Here is an 18746-nt window from a genome sequence, read left to right on the forward strand (position 1 = left end):
TCTTGAAACAAGACCGGTAAGCGCGCTCGTTCTTGTACGGTAGAATAAAGAACGCGAACATGCACCGACATGTGTGAACTACTGGAAGGTGACTGAAGATGAAGGACCTATTACCGTGCTAGTACTGTGTATACTGTCAAAAAGAAGAAAAAAAATAATACGGAAAGACAGAATGCCCAGTGTCGAGATGTAACGATTCAAGCTTTATTTCTTTTTGACCTAGAATGCAACACCATTAGTTCCATGTGCTTTATGCATGGGTAATGTTATGACACAACTCATTATTTACCCGTTCATTACATGCACCAACCAGCCCAAATTATCACTGTACTAGAGCTTATGGACGCATCGCAGTGCACTGCTTTGCACTTTATTGTAGCACAGGGGTTTGCTATCGCCAGTAGCGAATGCTTTGGTTGACCTCTCTGCCTTTCAGCTTTTTGAATTCTCTCTCCCTTTGTATAAAACGCACTAACTTGTGGGAGAGAAAGCGTTCTCCTCTTTTAGAATTCAATTAATTGTCAAGCAATTATATTGCAGTTCGAGTAACTAGAGCACAAATGCGAAAACGAAACCGATTCTGTTCGGTTCTCCGCGCTCAGAGTGCGGCACCAGGGGGCAGCACGCGCTGCGCGTCCGTTGGAGTGGCGGACGGAGCTGCACATGTGTAGTCAGCCGGCATTTTTCGAGTCGTGTTGTAAGTATTGTTAATTCGCCGTAAATATCTCTTGATTTGTACTCAAGAGTGGAGCAAGACCCCAAGGAAGAGAGATTGACGCATCGGGAGCGAAGAACAGAAACGATGGATGGTTACGCTGCTTGGGTCTCGGCACGTTCGAATTGGCAAAGTTCCGAATTTGTCGCTGTGTCGTGTACGCTTGTGCGCTCGTCATTTGCCGTCATCGCGCGGAGATATTTGCGCTGGATGTCTTTCACTTCGTGTACAAAACTCTGCACGCTGCGGCATCGAAGAAGTTGACCTGTGTTTGGGTGCACGTATGCGCTTGGACACGGATAGCCTGCTTGCTCTCAACGGGTGTTCAACAGTCTACGCGCGCTCGTAACTTGCTCATGAGGTAAGCCCATTTTAATCTTATTTGGTTTGCATAACGTAGGTGTTAAAATGATGTGTGGTAAGCCGGTGTCGCGAACAGAAATATTGTTTCAAAAGACCACTATGCAACGTCTTAGGGCAAAAATGACTCATGAATGGGGAAAGGGATCACCCTATCTTTTCAGATCGATTCCAGTCGTAGCGCAATTGGCTCGATCGCAATTTCCGTGAGGTACTTCTGACCTTTTGTTCACTCGCGTTAAAAGCGTAGAATAAAACTGCGTTCAGTTGAGCTCTTGTATTGACGCTTGTATTGGCTTGAGAGCATACTGTATCCGATACAAGAACTTCTGTTAAAATACGGAAATAAATGTTCGAGACAATAGCAGTCGCTCACTACCTGTGATCGTTACTTTCTTGCTTGGGTGCACGTTTTAATTGTGACCAGAAAAAAAAGTTCTTTGCTCTGCTGTGTTTCCTTGGTGCAACTTTTTGCGGTGCAGCAAGACGTGTTCCTTCGAATGATGTCTGGGCAGTCAAGGCATTCGTGTCAGTAAGCAAGCAGTAAACGGGGTATCAGTGCGAAAAAATTTGGACCTACAAGAGAAGCTAATGGTATCATCATAGACTCTTTTATTTGACGAATAATTCAGTTGTGTTACTAAAGCGGAGAGTGGATATGCATGAAAGTCAGATTGTATTGATACTCAGCAAAAACAAGGTAACTTATCATTACTAATCAATCCTTTTCTTTTACTGAAAGGCAAGTTGCTGTTGTGCTGGAGCTGAGAAGAGGTCTGCTGCCTGCAATGGGTCCATCTCTCTCAAGTTATCGCAGTATTGTAGCTCTCAAGGTGAGTGGATTTTTTTTCTCTTAGCTATTTGCCACCTGAATCATGACCGTTTACTTAGCTGTGTAGGTGATCACTGTTAGTGACATTGGAGTGCTGGTGGACCAGCACTCCTTTATGATTGCAACGCATATGACAGAGTGCAGCTGTGGCAGTATGCAAAGGTGTTAATCTATAAGCCAAATTAGGTTCTTTGAGGTAATATGTTAATATATTGATGACATTGGATTGTGGTCTAGCAGGCAAAAATGCTAAACAATAAGAAATTTTAATTTGCACTTCGTAAGATGTGCAAGCAATTCAGGCTGTTATACATGAAATGGGACATTTGTAGATGTCTTCTACAGTGCTGCAGTCCTGAATTGCTTCCGAGTTGAGTGATACCACTATAATTTCTCTGTAGAGCATGCAGCACAGTTTAGCATTGGGGGAGGCTGGCATCAACAGGCGTCTACTTACTGTGAAGTTCAAATGAGGTGTTACTGTTAGGGTGAATATATATAATTTATGGTTTAATTCTAATCTTGTGTCAGGCAGACATAGTTTACCCACTTGGTTAAACAATAGAGATGTAATATCTATGTATACAAGTATTACCCATTCATTTATGCCATTTAGACAATGGCATAAATGCGTGGGTAATACTTGTGTACATAGACAATACATCACTATTGTTTAACCAAGCGGTGCCCCTGCATGCTAAATTTTACAGGGCTATTATTAAGTAATGTCAGCTTTTGTTGTAACATTAAGGCACCTTGTATATTATTACAGATTACCACCATTGTGCACCATCATAGTGTGATATTTACACTAAATGTATTTGACTTTGCTATAAAACCCTGCACAGCAGTGCATCATGAAAATTTTTTTTTATAGTTTCTGGCCTCAGAATGCACTTCACGTTATATTCTTGTTTGCAACAAGACTATAATGCAGGTTTCTCTCCTTATGTTTTGTGGCACTTCAAACTGCGGCGAGCTAAACCACTGGGCAGCAATACTGGATACGCTACTGCGTGTGGAGCTGTCTTCAAACACACACAAGGAATACATCATTGCTTTTTTAGCTCAAAACAACGGACACAAGAAAGACGACAGAACAAGGTGCTACTCTCAACTGACATCACTTTATTGCGTCCCTCCTTTGTAGACAGCAGAATCTAGAAGAACATGCGCTGTGAACACCCATGTGCAGCAACCACCAACATCTGATCAAAAAAGCACACTCATGCGACAGAATCCAAAAAAAAAAACATATTGAGCACTGTACGAGGTTAAAGAAAGCACACTAATGCACTGTGACCCCAATGACTGTATGAAGAAAACTTCCGATAACTCTCTGGCGGAGGTATCACGGCTCTTTTTCAAAACCATAGCATCACGAAACATTGCGAACCTAAGCGATCCATACCAACAGGCACAGGTTCCCATTTGGCTCAACATTGTAAAATATGGAAGTGCAAAGCCATGTTTCGTGATACTTCGATTTTGAAAAAGTGCTGTGATACCACCGCCCGAGAGTTATCGGAAGCTTTCTTCATACAGTCATTGGGGTCACAGTGCATTAGTGTGCCTTCTTTAACCTTGTGCAGTGCTCAATATGGTTTTGTGGATCCTGTCGCATGAGTACACTCTTGTGATTGGTTGTTGGTGGTCTCTGCACATGATGCTCACTGCGCATGTTCTTCTGGATTCTACTATTTATAAAGGAGTGACGCAATAAAGTGATGTCAGTTGAGTGTACCGCCTTGTGCTGGTCGTCTTTCTTGTGTCCATTGTTTTGCGCTTAACAAAGTATTTATGGATTCACACCAACTAGCCCGCCAACACATTGTGTTGCGGGCACTTCTGAAGTACTGTCTGTCCAATAACCTTGGTTGCATGGAAGCGCCGTCCACTTCTATGCGTTGCTTTCTGTTTCATTGTGGCATCACATCACATTATAATCATAATGTGTATGTACTTTTTCCAAGAGACCCATATTCCTATCCTTGTGTTATATTTGCTGTCGCATTATTTATGTGCAAATGACTGACCAGTGCTCCAAGCTCCATTTTATCGCAAAGTAAACTACTGGTACCTAAACAGTTCTGTATATCAGAAAACCAAAGCTGAACTGCCGAACAGTACCAAGCGGCAGCCTTAGTGCAGTGTCAAGTAGTCAGATTTTATTGGTCATGCAGAGGTGCACAGGATAGCTCTTTATTACTTGCTGAATAATTAAGCTGTGTGAAAACTGAGTATTTACGTAGCTTCAACCACATGCTATTGGCCATTGCTCCTGCCCTCATCAAATGTGGAAGATTATCACGGCATTTCCTATTCTCTTTTTCCTTATTACAGTGGTATTACTGCATGCGTAAGTAGGAAACGGATCACATAGGCAATCAAAAGCCAACACTGTGTAAACATGGAACATTGATTGTACAGTTTGATGACCCAGAATAAGTAGAAATACACCATAAATGATTGACAATTAACTTTTACTTGACACAGGGCTAGAGCATACAGTAAGCATACTGTATGCTCATACGGTGTCACATCAATTTAAATTTTAGTGTAGCTTTACAGTGTACGCTTCTATTGTTGCATTCTGTCAGAGGAATGGTAATGTTTCGCGTGTATAGCAACTAGACTGTCTATATACAGTAGTAAAAATGTGTGAACTGTATTTTTTAATGATTTGATAGAATGTGTAGCACAATAAAGCCAGACAATCAACGCACAGTGATGTGACTTTCTCTGCACATGTTGCAGGTTCAAAAAAAGTATGGTGGAAGCTGTTGCCAAGGTTCCGACCAGAAAAGACAGCCAGTATAAAAGGGTACACGCCACTGATCTCTACTACAGGGAATGAACAGCACATCGAGCGCCCTCGACTGAAGCTGGCCTTGTCCCGGAAGTTGGTGCTTCACAACTTTGCGGCAGCACTTTGTTGCACGGGTGTGTGGCATTTCTTCCCCTAACATGCCTGCCTGATGTGCCATAACCTACCCAAGCAGTGTTTCGAGGTGTCCAGAATTTTTCCATTGTAGTGTCTACAGTGTCGCTAACATAAGTGGCTTGCAATGGAAACACTGGTAAATCAGAAAAAACTTGATGTAAGAGAACACTATCGTATACGGGTTCAGATTGTCATAAAAGTGCTTACCAGACATGTAGAGACCTCCTAAAATGTGAAAAACCACAAAGAAAAGTTTTTCGGCAGCAATATTATCTGATCGCACGCACTAGTTAGTCCACCATATGCCCTGCTTCCAGGACAAGCGACTGCATGACATCGCATTTCCACTGGCTTCACCTGCATCCGGTGCGGTGTGCTGCATCCAGCGAAACATGTTAGAAATCAGTGGTGCACAGTGTTTTCTGTCCCCTTTCTCGACGCCTACTGAACACATGTTAAACTGTTTCCAAAGCAGACAAACAGAGGGAAAGGGCTCTGAACACATTGCATTTTAAAGTGGCTGGTACTGGGTAACGCAAGTACTGTGGCATAGTAGATTTGCACCAGGCAACCTGGGCGCCCAAAAAGGCTGCTGTTTACTTGCAAATGGCCAACATATTGTGAGCATGTTGAAGTACTTTTTTTATTCTCATCGCTTATTTAGCTAATGGAGACAGCTTTCACAACTGAAGAAGCCTTGGAAGCATGAAACACTTCACAAAACCAGCTTCAATATATCGTGTCTGCATCACAATTTCATGGCTGCATGAGTGAACCCTCTGGTTAACATGCAAGAGAGTTCATGATGTTTGCCATGCATTATCCACTTTATTTAGAGGTCAACCCTATCTTGAGATTTAAGCTGATGTTGCGTTTAGAGAAATTATGGCCGAGAGCCAGCTTTTGAGAATACAGATTGAGCTTGACAGATTAAATGCCAGAACAAGTCGTTGAGGATTTCAGATCAAGAATCTTCAAAGGCCAGTTCATTTAGTGGTGTTAATATTCTGCTCGAAGTTGTTGATTGTTACGTTCATATGGTGCCCAAGCATTGCGGTAACAACTTCACTTGGAGTACATAGCAAGGGTGTATTCAATGTAAGCTTCTGGCTTTTTTTCTGTGTTTTCAAAAACTGGTTTCTTGTTCAGTTTAAATTTTCAAATTTTGCATTGTTGATTAGGTGTTGTGTCCTGTTTCCTTTTCCTGCAGCTTCTTAGTTAAACATCTGAATAGTGAACACAACTTGACCTTTCGCTTGATTGTCTAGATTACATGCCCTCGATGCAAAACAATTTCACTTCAAAACTGCTTGTACCATACTGATAGAATAACTTTGAAGCAGCCATAGCCACCAATAACACGCAAGAGATGATTATGAAAATTTTAATATTGTTTTTGAGGGTGTCTTAACTATCATGCACCAAGATTTAGAAATATGTAAATGCGATGTAACTAGACAAAATGAAGGTGATGTTTGCCATCGCTTGGAGATACTCTGATTATATTGTGCATTCTGCCTAATTACATAATTCCTAATTAGTTATTAAATATCTCAAATAATTAAATGAAATGTGTCGACGAAAAGTTGTAGAGCAATATGAAAGCCTCCTGATACACTTTTTTGTTACTCTTACTCATTGTGTGCTACATAAAAGTGTTTTTCCAAGGAATAAGCCTGCGAATACACATAAAGTGTCTTGAGTGGCCAGTCGTGTGTCAGTTTTGTGGTGCAAAGCCACGAATACAACTTAAATGGGTTCTTTTAAGAAAAAGACTTAGCTCAGCAAATTATCTTTCTATGTGCAGCCTGTGGAGACAAGGTTTCTTAGACATGGCCATGGCCCTCAAGGAAGATGCCGAGGCCACAGGCAGTTCCTCCAGTGACCGTGAAAAGGTCCCCTGGGGCACAAGTCTGGTTTGGCACCCCCACCTTTCTCCTGCAGCTTTTCTGTCTACTTAGCTAACCAGGTGGGTCAATGATGGCAAAGGGAAAAAAGAATCAACAGCATCAAACGCAGAACTTGCTCAAGCTCAATGCATTTTTGGTGTGAAGTGTTTCCCTTATCATTTATCAAAAAACGGGTAATAAGTATATGATATGGCCTTCACACGGACACCTCTTTCCCACAGAGAATTAGCTGTAAAAAAAAGCAGCTTATGAAGGCTTGAATATTAGCGAAGATGATGTGGCATAGATAGGATAATGATTATGAATGTTTCTAATGAAGGTAGTGGTAGTAGAGTGAATAATCAGAGTTTATATATAGATTGAAAGACATTTCATTCCAATGCCAGAATTTTAAATCATCCCAAATAATTCTTGCATTTTATAGTCTTCATATTATAGTTCTTGATGCTTGCTTCTTGCTGACATCATTCTTATGCTGCATAATTCACCTGTTATAAATTCCCTATTTCTCCCGTTCAAGCAACTTTACATTCATAAGAAACCTCGTAGATGAGTTCCAGAAACTTGCTGATGAGATTAGGGGGCGGCGTGTACCCTAGGCTTAGATATGCATTCAAGAGCCTCATATCTTGCAAATGTTAGAAATACTCCTGCTAAGCAAGTTCTTGGTGTCATACAAGGTTATTTGCGAATACGAATTTGCCTAGATTTAGGAAACAGTCAATATAAAACATGTCAAGCGATATCGCTGACGATACACACACATTCCAACTGAACTAAATACAAATAAATATAGCACCAAATGCAGAATCATTGGCATGATGCCATTCTTTCAGTGGAATAAAATCTGTCCTGCATTGTAAATCTGGAATCCTTTATAATCCAGACTACTAAATACTTATGAGGGTTGTGACGTAAAATATGCATGTATTTATTCCTCGTTTTTTTACTTTAGGACCCGATAATGCTTAAACAGCAGTGAAAGAACTGGGATCACAGTACCTAATACTTTATATTGCTCCAGAAATCCGTTTCTCTGCCGATCGCAGCATTCGACACTAACAAGAAGGCACATGACACTTAGGGTGGTGCTATTCACTTTGATTGTTTGGGAACGAAACCCATAATGTACATGTTATGGCCCTGCGTGTCATTACGTTTGAACAACAAAAAGGTAGGGGGTTTGCGTTTTGCAAAACTGCATGGAGGTTTTCACTGTGTGCAATTAAAATTGGGAACCTTCCCAGCTCATACTAAATGCATTCTCCAAAGCTTTAGGTTATACAGGTGCACTACTTTACACAGAACACTCTTTTCCCTCGTCACGGCTCACACTCTTAGGCAGAGTTACACCCTTTGAAGTGCCCCTTCTTCCACACAACGATATTGTCATCTGCCTTTATGCATTTCCTTTCTTTAACGCTGCGAGCCCTGTGCTTTCCAGTAACGAACGGCATGCGCGTTATCATCATGATAGCATTCCCGACAGCAAAGTAGCGGGCGTGGTGTTTTCAAGAAAGGAAACGCATCAAGGCAGATAACGATTATTGTTGTGTGGCAGAAGGGGCACTCCAAAGGGTGTAACTTTGCCTAAGAGTGCAGGTGGTGATTCAGATTCTTCAAAGGTGTTTCAATTGTATGGGATGGCACATCGCGCTTCACTTATTTGCAGAATATTGCATTCCAATTGTGTCATATGAGATAAATTCATTAGAGAGCTTTAGCTTGCCCTAAATTTATTACAGCTGTGTACTGGTAAACTGGCCGCAGCTTGCAGTGCTTGTGGAAAAACAATTGTAACTGCCATATTATATGTAACTGTTAGTGCACAGGCATCGGCAGCAGCAATGGTTAGGGTACACTTGTTTCTTCTATTCTGCGGTATGCATCCTCCACCAGAAAGTAGTTTTTTTCGTCTTCCTCTTCTACCATATTGGAATGTGAAATGGGGTGTAATTTGTAGGATATACTCTTGCATAAACTTCATGAGCATTTATTCTTGTCTGTGCCACAGATCATTGTTGCTACCACTGTAAAAGCAGGGTGCCTGTTTACAGCACCCGTAGGGAACAATCTGTGAATCTTTAACGAACAGTAAGGATAATGAATAATCGAATAATTTTTAGTAATTTTCAACAAATTTAGCACTCTTTGCTTTCCACTATGGTGTTTTTAAAACTCTAATCTTGGCACAAGGTTTGAGTGCAGGATGTCATTTTGTGTGAAAGAGTACACTTGTGCGCATAACACCTCATCGTCAACATTCTGCTGCACAGAATGTCATTAGCTTTCGTATGCATTGGTCACTATCTCACAAACCGGTTGCTCCTTTGTTAGTTGGAATGTAGCATTTATGTAAAGCACATTTGATGTTCTAACAAAAAGCATTGTGCCCTCTTATCCCCTAATTCTCCTCATTTGATGCCTAGTGTTGTAATAGCATGGTTGACACCATAAGAGTCAGTGTGGTGAATAATTGTGTTTGGTGGAGTAGGGGGTGTACGTTAACTTAAACAACTTTTCCAGATGACTTGAATCAGTATTGTGGAATGCTGTTTTTTTTTGTTCAATCACTGTTACCAAGTTTCACTTTGGTTGTGGCAACAAGTATAATGTAGTTCGCTAGCACTCCTGTCAACACATATAATGTGCAGGCATCTGTTGAAAAAAAGACCAGCTAATGGTTTGCCAGGAGCTAAGGTCCATTTAGACCATTAAATTTTGAACTTACACTGGTGGAAATAACTGGTGAATGAAAGCACACCCAGGAGAGCTGACCATAATATTTTCTTTCATTATAACACTGCTGAAGCTTTGAACCGCATTTGAACTGGCTTGTTTAAAAAATGACCCATTTCCTTGTTCAAGTAAGACAAAGGTTCCACAGGAAGACAGAAACTTGAAGCCGTTAATAGAAGCATGAATATAAACAGCGTTCGACGTTTTGCAATCTTGCACCTGGTTATATTATCTATCCCATTTTTTTCCACAGGCTGTTCTTTACTGTTTTATGGTCATACCCAGTTTAATTTTAATGTCCCTATTTTTTAATATTTGGTTAATATATCTTTTCTTCATTGGCTTTCAACAAAATATATATTCATAATGTGCCTTCATTCACCATTTGCAGTGATCTTAACCAGATGCATCTTGATACAAAATTTATTTTCCTTAATTCTTCGTTTTCCTTTTCCAAAAGTGCAAACTGTTTATCTTGATACCTATTTTGTCTTCTGGGAAGATTGGGTCTACTGGATTAATGACTGCTTACATGTGTACATCGTTTTCTGTTTTGGTCACCCCTACTCTTGGCAAGTACTGACAGCATTGCTCATACCCGCTCCATCACAATCACCACTGCTAAGCACACCCTTCCTTCCTTTATTTTAACACTTTGGCTTCTCTTGACCTATTATATGCACCAGTTACTTCTCCCCCAATGAGGCTAGGGGCCAGTGAGATATGCACAATCCAAAACAACACAGCCAAGGAAAACATTTGCTACCCTAATGACAAGCACCTATGTCGAAATGTTGGCTACAGCAACATCCCTTGTTCCAACAATGTTGATCTACTTACATGTTTTTCTAACACAGAAGTTACTGCTTTGTCGTGTTCTGTGATTATACTTTTTTGACGCTTTCTTTAGGATGGATATTCACGAATACTATTTGTTTCTCCTAACAGCAGCAAGTTTATCCTTGCAAGCGTTTGGAGTCGAGAACAACTTTCACCAGGAAGAAGTGCAAGACGAGTGATTGAAGAAAATAAAGTTGCTTCTGTGATCTAAGAACTTGAGGACTGAAATGTTGCACCTTTTTGTATATATGCTATGCAGTGCATTCATATCACAAAGTGCAAAGTGTTTTATCTCTGCAGCCATGTCAGTGTGTTGGCAAGACAATTTTCTCAATGGTGACCTGCTGCTTTGACTATGAGCTGCCTTCATGACATTTGCATTAAAGGAGATGTACTATCGTGGACAAAAGTACCCTGGAAGTGCGAGCGTTGACCAAATTGCATTTCTGCTCAAGACTGCTGAAAACAGTGGGTCACGTATGCACATTCCGAACGCAGATGGTGGCACGGCTGATCCCAGCAAATAGCACACCAATAAAATTCGGTCAACTCTCGCACGTCCTGGGCAATTTTGTCCCCGATGGCACATTCTTCGAATAATGGATATGCTCTGCAAGATGAAATACGGGAAGCACCTGTACTTTAACGGATATAGTACAGATTTAGCATACGGAGTCTTTCGTTTTCTGAATACGGCAAGCACCTGTTTTTTAATGGTTATAGTACAGATTCAGCTTATAGTGTGTTCCGTTTTCTGAATACGAGAAGCACCATACTTTAACGGTTATAGTACAGATTCAGAATACAGAGTCTTCCGTTTTCTAGATACAGAAGCACTCGTATCTTGTATTACGGTCTCTTTTTTACAGTTGTCCGTTCTACGGAAATGACCGTTCTTAATTTACGGAAGAGTGTTCGGTCACAAATTACCAGCAAATTTTCTGTAAAGTAAGGCAAATTTTTTTTACAGTGTATGGCGATGCCGTATGTTCATATGGGACCGTTAGATTGTACGTAGTGTTGTGTTCGCTGAAGGAGAGGAGTGTGAATCTTCCGCAACGCAACATTGTTTGAAATGGTTGCAAACACGGCAAAACTGAACAAAAATAAATCAGAACAAATTCGTATAGAGGTGGCCTAAAAGCGAGTAAGGCTTATTCAATGACGGGAACTTAACGAGTAGAAGTCATGAGCCTCGCATTTTTCGCGTAGAATTGGCATCCCATGCAGCAAGCGCTGGTATTCTGCTACAGAATCATTTGGAACAGTCCTCCCACCCATTGCTCTGTCTTCCTCGAGACCCCAACAAGTGCATTTATGCCTTATATATTCGAACGAGAAACAAATATTCAAGCATTAGTGACACTGAAGAAATGAATTCACGACTTATGGAACGATGGAAAGCAGGGAATATTCGATTCGTACTCGAAATCGCAAGTATTCGCGCACTTCTGCATTTCGCGCGAAACACCGCAAACACGTAAAATAAAGATTGAATGTCGAAAACCGCAGAGTTGTCATGTCAACATCTTACATTCGGTCCGTGTTGGCGTGGTTTACCGTATTACGTTGGTATGGTATTTTATAACGCACTTCCATTGTCTCCCCCCCCCCCCCCGTTCCAGCCTATCTCTACTCTCATTGTAGAAAGAAGAAGAAATGAGGAAATCAGGATGTCTTTCCACAGCTATTTATGAGGCGGGAGTAAGAAAGATACCACCCGCCTAGTGACCCCAACTCCTGTTTTTTGTTTGTTTCTCTTATAGTGCCACTCTCATCGATTTCAGTCAGGAAGACAAACAATAGAGAGTTTTAGAATTGAGGCCCCAAGACTTTGCGGCCCGAAGCCGCGTTATGTTGGTTGCTGTTAGGTTCGGAGGAGCATCAGAGTTTTAGAATTGGGACAAGAGCAACGTTTCGTTGCGCGCTCGGGGCACCGCAGTGGTGAAAATAGAACACGCTTCAAAGCAAACAAAAAGAAAGCAGGAAGAAGAGTTTTTGTAGAAGCGAAACCTAACAGGATTCATTAAAGAAAGGCCTTGGGATAAAGCTTGCAATAAAAATGATAGCTATGTCATTATTTGTATGACTTGTTCCGGCCCTTTCTAAGCCGGAGGGGGGAGGGGAGGTCGAAGGGGGCTGACCCGACATCAGCTGGCGCCTTCTTGCACTGCGCTGCGTCTCCTTCCTCCAAATGTGCAGGAAATCACTCAGAACACGGCAAATTTGCTCTGCGACCAACTGTTCTACGCTGATTTAAGTTGGGGTGAAACGCGACCGCGCGTACGAAGCTTTGTGGCCAGCCAGGCTAGGCGCCATAATTTGACCGAGCGATCCGAGCTCTGGATGGCTGTGGCTCGCATGTCTCTCTTGGCTATCACGCGGCTGCTCATCGCCCACGCGGCTGAGCCGCCCAAGGTGGCTCGGGAACCTACGCTTTTTTGCGAGTTTAGGGTCGCTGATATTTGAAGAGGTAGCTTAGCGCAAATAAAACCACGGACACAAGGAAGACAGGCAAGGACAAGCGCTTGTCCTTGTCTGTCTTCCTTGTGTCCGTGGTTTTATTTGCGCTAAGCTACCTCTTCAAATATGGACGACCAACTAGCCGAACAGTCAACTCTTCTAGGGTCGTTGAGTTGGCCCTAAAGCAAAAAACCAAGACTGCCTTGCGTTCTGCCCATCCTCAGTTGTGGCCCGCTATCTTCTTGGGGCCCCAGTTATAGAACTCTCTATTATCTGTCGCATTGCAACGACTGTACGATGGGCCGTTGTCTGTGCAGGGGCTACTTGAAGACCCACAAAGCTGTGAAGGTACTTTTTGTCTTTCTTGAAGGTGACTGGCCTATGCGAACGCCTTTGACTGTGCGAATGCCTTTGACTTGCCCAAGCCGTACGCGTGTTTGCGCGAGCTCACCGCGGCTTTTCTCCCCCTCCCCCACCCTCTCCTTGTCTCATCTTTCTATTCCCCTTTTCCGTTCCCCTGAGTAGGGTAGCCAGCCAGACGCATTTCTTGTTAACATCCTTGCGTTCCTTCTTTGTTCCCCCCACCTCCTCCTCCCTCCTTTGTAGCTATCTCGAAAATGGCCATCAGGTTTCTCGCGCACGGTCGACATGCACATGTAGCTGGGGTTTTGTCACCGCTGAACCATAGAATTCATGGCGACATTTCCAGCCTAATTGGATTTCCCTCACCCACGAATGCCATCGACAGATCTACCCGCGCAGGGCAGCAAAAAAAAAAAAAAAAAAAAGCGTTCCCTTTTTTCTATCGTATTCGCTTTCCTTTCTTTTTCTATTTTCAGTCTTGCTGCTACACTCACGTAACTGAAGGGACGTTTCGGGCGATAGAAAACGAGAGGTGTCCAGCAGAGGGAGGACACTCGAGTAGGTGAGGGGAATTTTATGGCCAGTGGAAACGAACGGGGGGCAAGGTGCTTTCAAGATGGGAGCAGCGTGCTAATAGTATACCCACGGGTCTACATTTTACGCGCCATTCAGACCGTGTCGGCGTGCCCATCAAGATTGACTGCTGAAGCTTGACTTTCAATTCCCCAAATTGCCTTTGCGGAGGAATTGCATGGCGCACTGAACGACGTCGCCCGCCCCACTGCACGTAGCGGCATTTAGGGCGTCCTATTCTGGTAGGCACTCTCACTTCCCAAGGGGGGCAGGTAAGTGGTGATGTGTGTAGCGGACACTTTCCGAAAAAATTATTGACTCGTCTCACTCTCATCGCTAACTTGCTTCCAAGCGTTAGATTTGGCTATAAAGCACCGCTGTAGTTTATGTTTTGAGATAAACATTATTATGGTTCAAGTGTTCTTCTTGTGTGGTTTTTTCTTGCGCAGCTCAATACCCATGTTTCTTGTTTGTCTTTGCCTTACATAACAAAATATGCGATGGTTTGAAACCTGAAAGAAATTTCTATTTTACTATAAAGGTTGACTTAATATGCCAGATTGACCAAAACAGTACGCGCACGAATGCTTTCTTGCGCGTAATTTCTCGCACGCACGCACGCACCCAAATCTAAATTTTTTAAAAAATTTTTGCGCAGGGTAGTGACGAGTGACGTCACACAAGTTTGTTAATGTTTTGCCTCCCACTGTACTCTTTTCTTTCGCATTTCCTGCATTTTTTTAGCACAAAGGGCCTCTTAGGCTTTATGGGAAATGTACATTTTTTTAAATTTTTTTTCTGCAGCCGCCAGTAATATATTTGACGGCGACGCTATTTCCTGTCCTGAATAATATATTCCAGGATTCTTCTTGAAGTCAAACATTCTGACCTATAATCACCTGTCCGCTTGAAGAAAAAGATATCGCAAAGTAAATGCTATTCTTTATGAAGTTTTGACAGCAGGCACTGTAGAAATCGCTTTTGTCGAGTTAGCACATTTCTCAAAAGATGCCCTTCATGAAGGTTTGGTTTGTGTGATTTTTAATTTAACGTGTTCTTCTTTACGGCATGTATACAACACCAGCGGCATAAACATTGATACTTGTAAGCGGGAAAGACCAGCCCGGTTGGTTTTGCAATACAACTAAAACACTAAGATACGTTGCACCATCTACTACTTATATAAGGCACGGTCCAACTTGTCTCGCTTTTACGTGAACAAGAGACCCATAGGGGACTCGAAACGTCATAAACTCAGCTTTTCAAACTTTGTTTGCTGTCAAGAAAAAAAGAACACTAAGATACTTTGCACATTGTCTAAACAGCAGAAGGTAACCTTCGCTACTGAACAATTTAATGATTTAATCCTGTGTTGTGATATACGACAGCAGCAAAAGACGAAAAAGAAGACTGTTGTTGATGCTCGCGCTCGCCATGCTTGGCCGTTGATCAGAGCACTCGCGTTTCCCTTGATCCCTACGATAAATCACGACTATATCTAAACTTGTACTTGCATTTGGTGTAGATGCTGGTTTCGCTCTTCACCCTGCTATACAGACAGATGACACTACCGCTTTTATGTGGGCAGGACGGGGGATGGGAGGTAAACGAAAGGAGGAAGGAAAGAATAGCGTTCACTTTCCACCCGCAGTCGACTCTGGCCAAACACACGAATTTCCACAAGAAGATTAGCGTCTGGCATGCACATCGTTCCTGCAGGTCTTGGCCCTCTCCTTGAGAAAGGAGATTTGGATAAGTAAATGTTGAGTCCTTTTGCTCTGTAGCCCACTGCAGTCTCAGACGAGAGATGCCGCAGGGTTCGGAGGTGTCGGCTGTCGCAGCGTATGTCGATCTGGTTGTCCAATAATTAAAACATAGTTCAGTAAGGCATTCCCGTCTTTACATAGTACTTTGCAAATGAACGATAGTCGGGTACATTCATTCGTTTTAGAGAAAAGTTAGAGCACGCCATATTACAAGTCGCGTTTATCTCTCAACTTTAAAACATTGCCAGGCAGCGCAAAATCCATTTTAGAGGTTGCACACTTCTACGCACATGTAAGAGCAGAAAAATAGACTTACTCAAGCACTCTCATCGGGGCTAGTGCATGTTTATTTCTGTGCAAGTATACATGCGTCCAGAAAAACAATAACCAGTCAACTACCCGACAAATATCTTTTTTCTAGCGAAATTCAAAACAGTTCGAGGAGTGAACGAGTGAACGACGCCATCCATCATGCGTGATAAGACCACTCGCCAAGGTCCTCGTGGCGCAATGACTTTGCAAAACGCTTCTGGACAATGATCGAGGGTTCCTACAATGCGACAACTCGCCGCTGGTGAGCTTACCTAATAATCTACTGTTATAAAACTCGCCAACTCCTTATGCCCTGCTGATTATTGGTCTCTTTTAGGACGTTCCTCCTCTACACACTCGCCGATGTCCAATCCTGGTGTACGCCCCCCTCCCCCAACTACGCGCTCACTCCCCTCCTAGTATCGTCAAGGAGAGCTGGACGGGGCTGCCATAATACGTGTGTCTCTGATTCTTATTTCGATCCGCTCGTCGAGCACGTCATAAAGGGGTGCGCGATGACCGTGGCACGAGGCGTCTGCCTGCTCGGATGACTAACAGCCAAGCAAACAGCATGCGCGTGTAGACAAAGGGAGCGTGGCCGTTGCGTGCAGCGAGCAATATTGTTGGCCCGTAGGGCATCTTTCATTGCAGGATCATTGCCGCGAGGAAGGGGGGGGGGGGGGTTACAGGTGACAGGCGATATCTGGTCTTTCCTTGTGACCACTTCGATGAACAACGCATGTCCGGCTCCTTTCTCTGAAACTTGTCAGGCATGATGCGTAATTGGCTTGTGGCGACCTGCTTCTTGCAAAGCTGTTCGGCTTTCTGTTTTTTATTTTTTTTTCTATTTTTTGATCTGGGGAGCACTGTAACTAGACGAAAACGTTGTGGCTTTTCCCAGCTTCGGAACACTGATGGCAAGTTATGGGAACGGCACCTGCGTAGTTTAGTTTTTAGTAGGGGTGGGCGAATACTCGAAACTTCGAATACGAATCGAGTATTACAAACTAACTATTCGTATTCATATTCGAAAACGAACTTTCGAAACTGTTCGAATATTGAAACTAACCAAATATTTCGCAACAACTGACTGTAAAGCACGGTTGCTGTTTTCCGTTTTCTTAAAATTGCGTTGCAAATTATCGGATATAAAAATAAAGACGAAATTTTCTGAAGCAATGCATAAACGAAGCGGTTTGTGCAAGCTGTGTTTCCGTGGATTTGTGGTTGTAGCCTACATGAAAAGTTGCGATTTTTGCTTGCAGTTTACTGTTCAGTTTTATTGTTCAGTCTAGTCATGTAGCAGTTTCATCTTTTGCACTACAACCAGTTATGCTTTTTTTAACAGCTCCTCTTTCTTACAAGTGTCAACAGAACATAACTGTTTTTAGAGGGGTGTTTTTCTTTTCTTTTTCCAGAACTTGTTAACTTTTTTTAGCAATAATTTATTGTGACATTTTCGAAAGGTAGTCATACCGTAGCCACTCACTCTTGCAAATATGCTTGTTTACAACCAGTCTGTCAAGACTTTGACAGGATATTCGTGTAGTTCTTTTATAGATAATTAGTGATCTTGTGTTTAAAACTGATCCTGCATTTCCGTGATAGGCAGCTGCCTTTCTTTCACTAGTCCCTACAAGCACGTAACCTAATTATACCACATAGTAACACAAATTTGGGGGAGGGGGCAGGGGCGACGAGATACGGTGCGCGGTGTGCCATCCCCTGGCTACGCCACTGCTGCTGACTCGACCAAATGACTATATTTCGGAAGTTTGTAAACCTCAGTTCGTGCACAAAAAGTGTTACGTTGGAAGTCACTGAAATGTTTCACTCACAGAGGCCGAAATTACTTCTGTTTAGCAACATATTCAAAAACAACTATTGAACCTAAATTCTTCAGAAAAACTTCACTTTGGCCTAGTTGGTGTTTCCTGCATATCATATCAACCGCAACTGAAGACGGGCTCTGGGTCGAGAGTTGAACGCTACCGCCCGTGTCGTTTTTGTGGTCTCTTCCGCTGTCCCCGTCTTTATTTGCGGTCATTATGATATGCTGTATTGAACCCAAATGTTTGTAAACTGAGCACATGGACCTCTCTGGTTGGTTATTTGCATTTTGCGCTGTCAATTGATTGATCACTGAGCCGTTTCTGCGGCAAGAGCAATCACGCGGATGCCGGAGGTGCTTTGGCTCCATTGGCACCAGCGCCGTTGAGCAGTCCTGGTATCCAGGGTGCATGCGCCAACCATGGGTCGATGAGTAGTAGTCCTCCAGAGACGCGCAATGCGTTTTGACTGCAAAAACGACGAAGCAGCGCCCCTCTATCGGCTCTGTCGGATCCAGGGCAGCGTCCTGGCTTCCGCTAAAAGCACCGGCCTTATGCGCACACACATTTACATTTCTGAACAACTGTGTCCGTGCCGAAACGTGGTGCGTACACTGGTTTGAGCAGAACGGACAGTAAACATCAGGCTAATTCTCTCTGATTGCTATTGCCGTAACAATTAAATGTTAACGAATAAATGTCCAAGAGATTGAATCTTCGCCGTAGGCGTTGCCGCGAGTCTCCGCCTTTTTTTTGGGTATGCGTGTGCTACCCGCCATGCCATGTTATATATAAGATGCTACACATACGGCTGATAAATTGTCCCACTATTCTATGATTAAACTTGCTCATAACAGGTATTACGTTCTTCACAAAGTCATTCTCCGGAATTTTCAGGATGGCAGCCCACAAACAAATATCGGGAAACGTAACGCTGACAGGCCATATTTTTAACTTTTTTTACTCGGTCGCTGACAAACACCGACGTTTCTTTTAGTCCTTCTCATCACGTGCACTATTGGGGTGCGACGCCTGCAACGGCGCTGCTGGATTTTGGTCTCCGGCACCGTTCTAACCCACCATGATATCTGGCAGGAGGC

At 42.8% G+C, this 18746-nt stretch overlaps 1 long non-coding RNA gene across 2 annotated transcripts; it reads left to right on the forward strand.

Annotated features, from left to right (window-relative positions):
• Positions 1-447: 447 nt before the first annotated feature.
• On the forward strand, positions 448-11059 carry LOC142588161 (uncharacterized). Of its 2 annotated transcripts, none has more exons than XR_012829687.1 (5): positions 448-1076; positions 1818-1908; positions 4665-4850; positions 6659-6820; positions 10452-11059. It is a non-coding gene; the product is annotated as an uncharacterized LOC142588161 (long non-coding RNA). The 2 variants fall into 2 exon arrangements; XR_012829686.1 differs by having other exon boundaries at positions 449-1076; positions 10449-11059.
• The last annotated feature ends 7687 nt before the right edge of the window (positions 11060-18746 follow it).

This window comes from Dermacentor variabilis, chromosome 7, assembly GCF_050947875.1.
Source record: "Dermacentor variabilis isolate Ectoservices chromosome 7, ASM5094787v1, whole genome shotgun sequence".
NCBI classification, from domain to species: Eukaryota; Metazoa; Arthropoda; class Arachnida; order Ixodida; family Ixodidae; genus Dermacentor; species Dermacentor variabilis.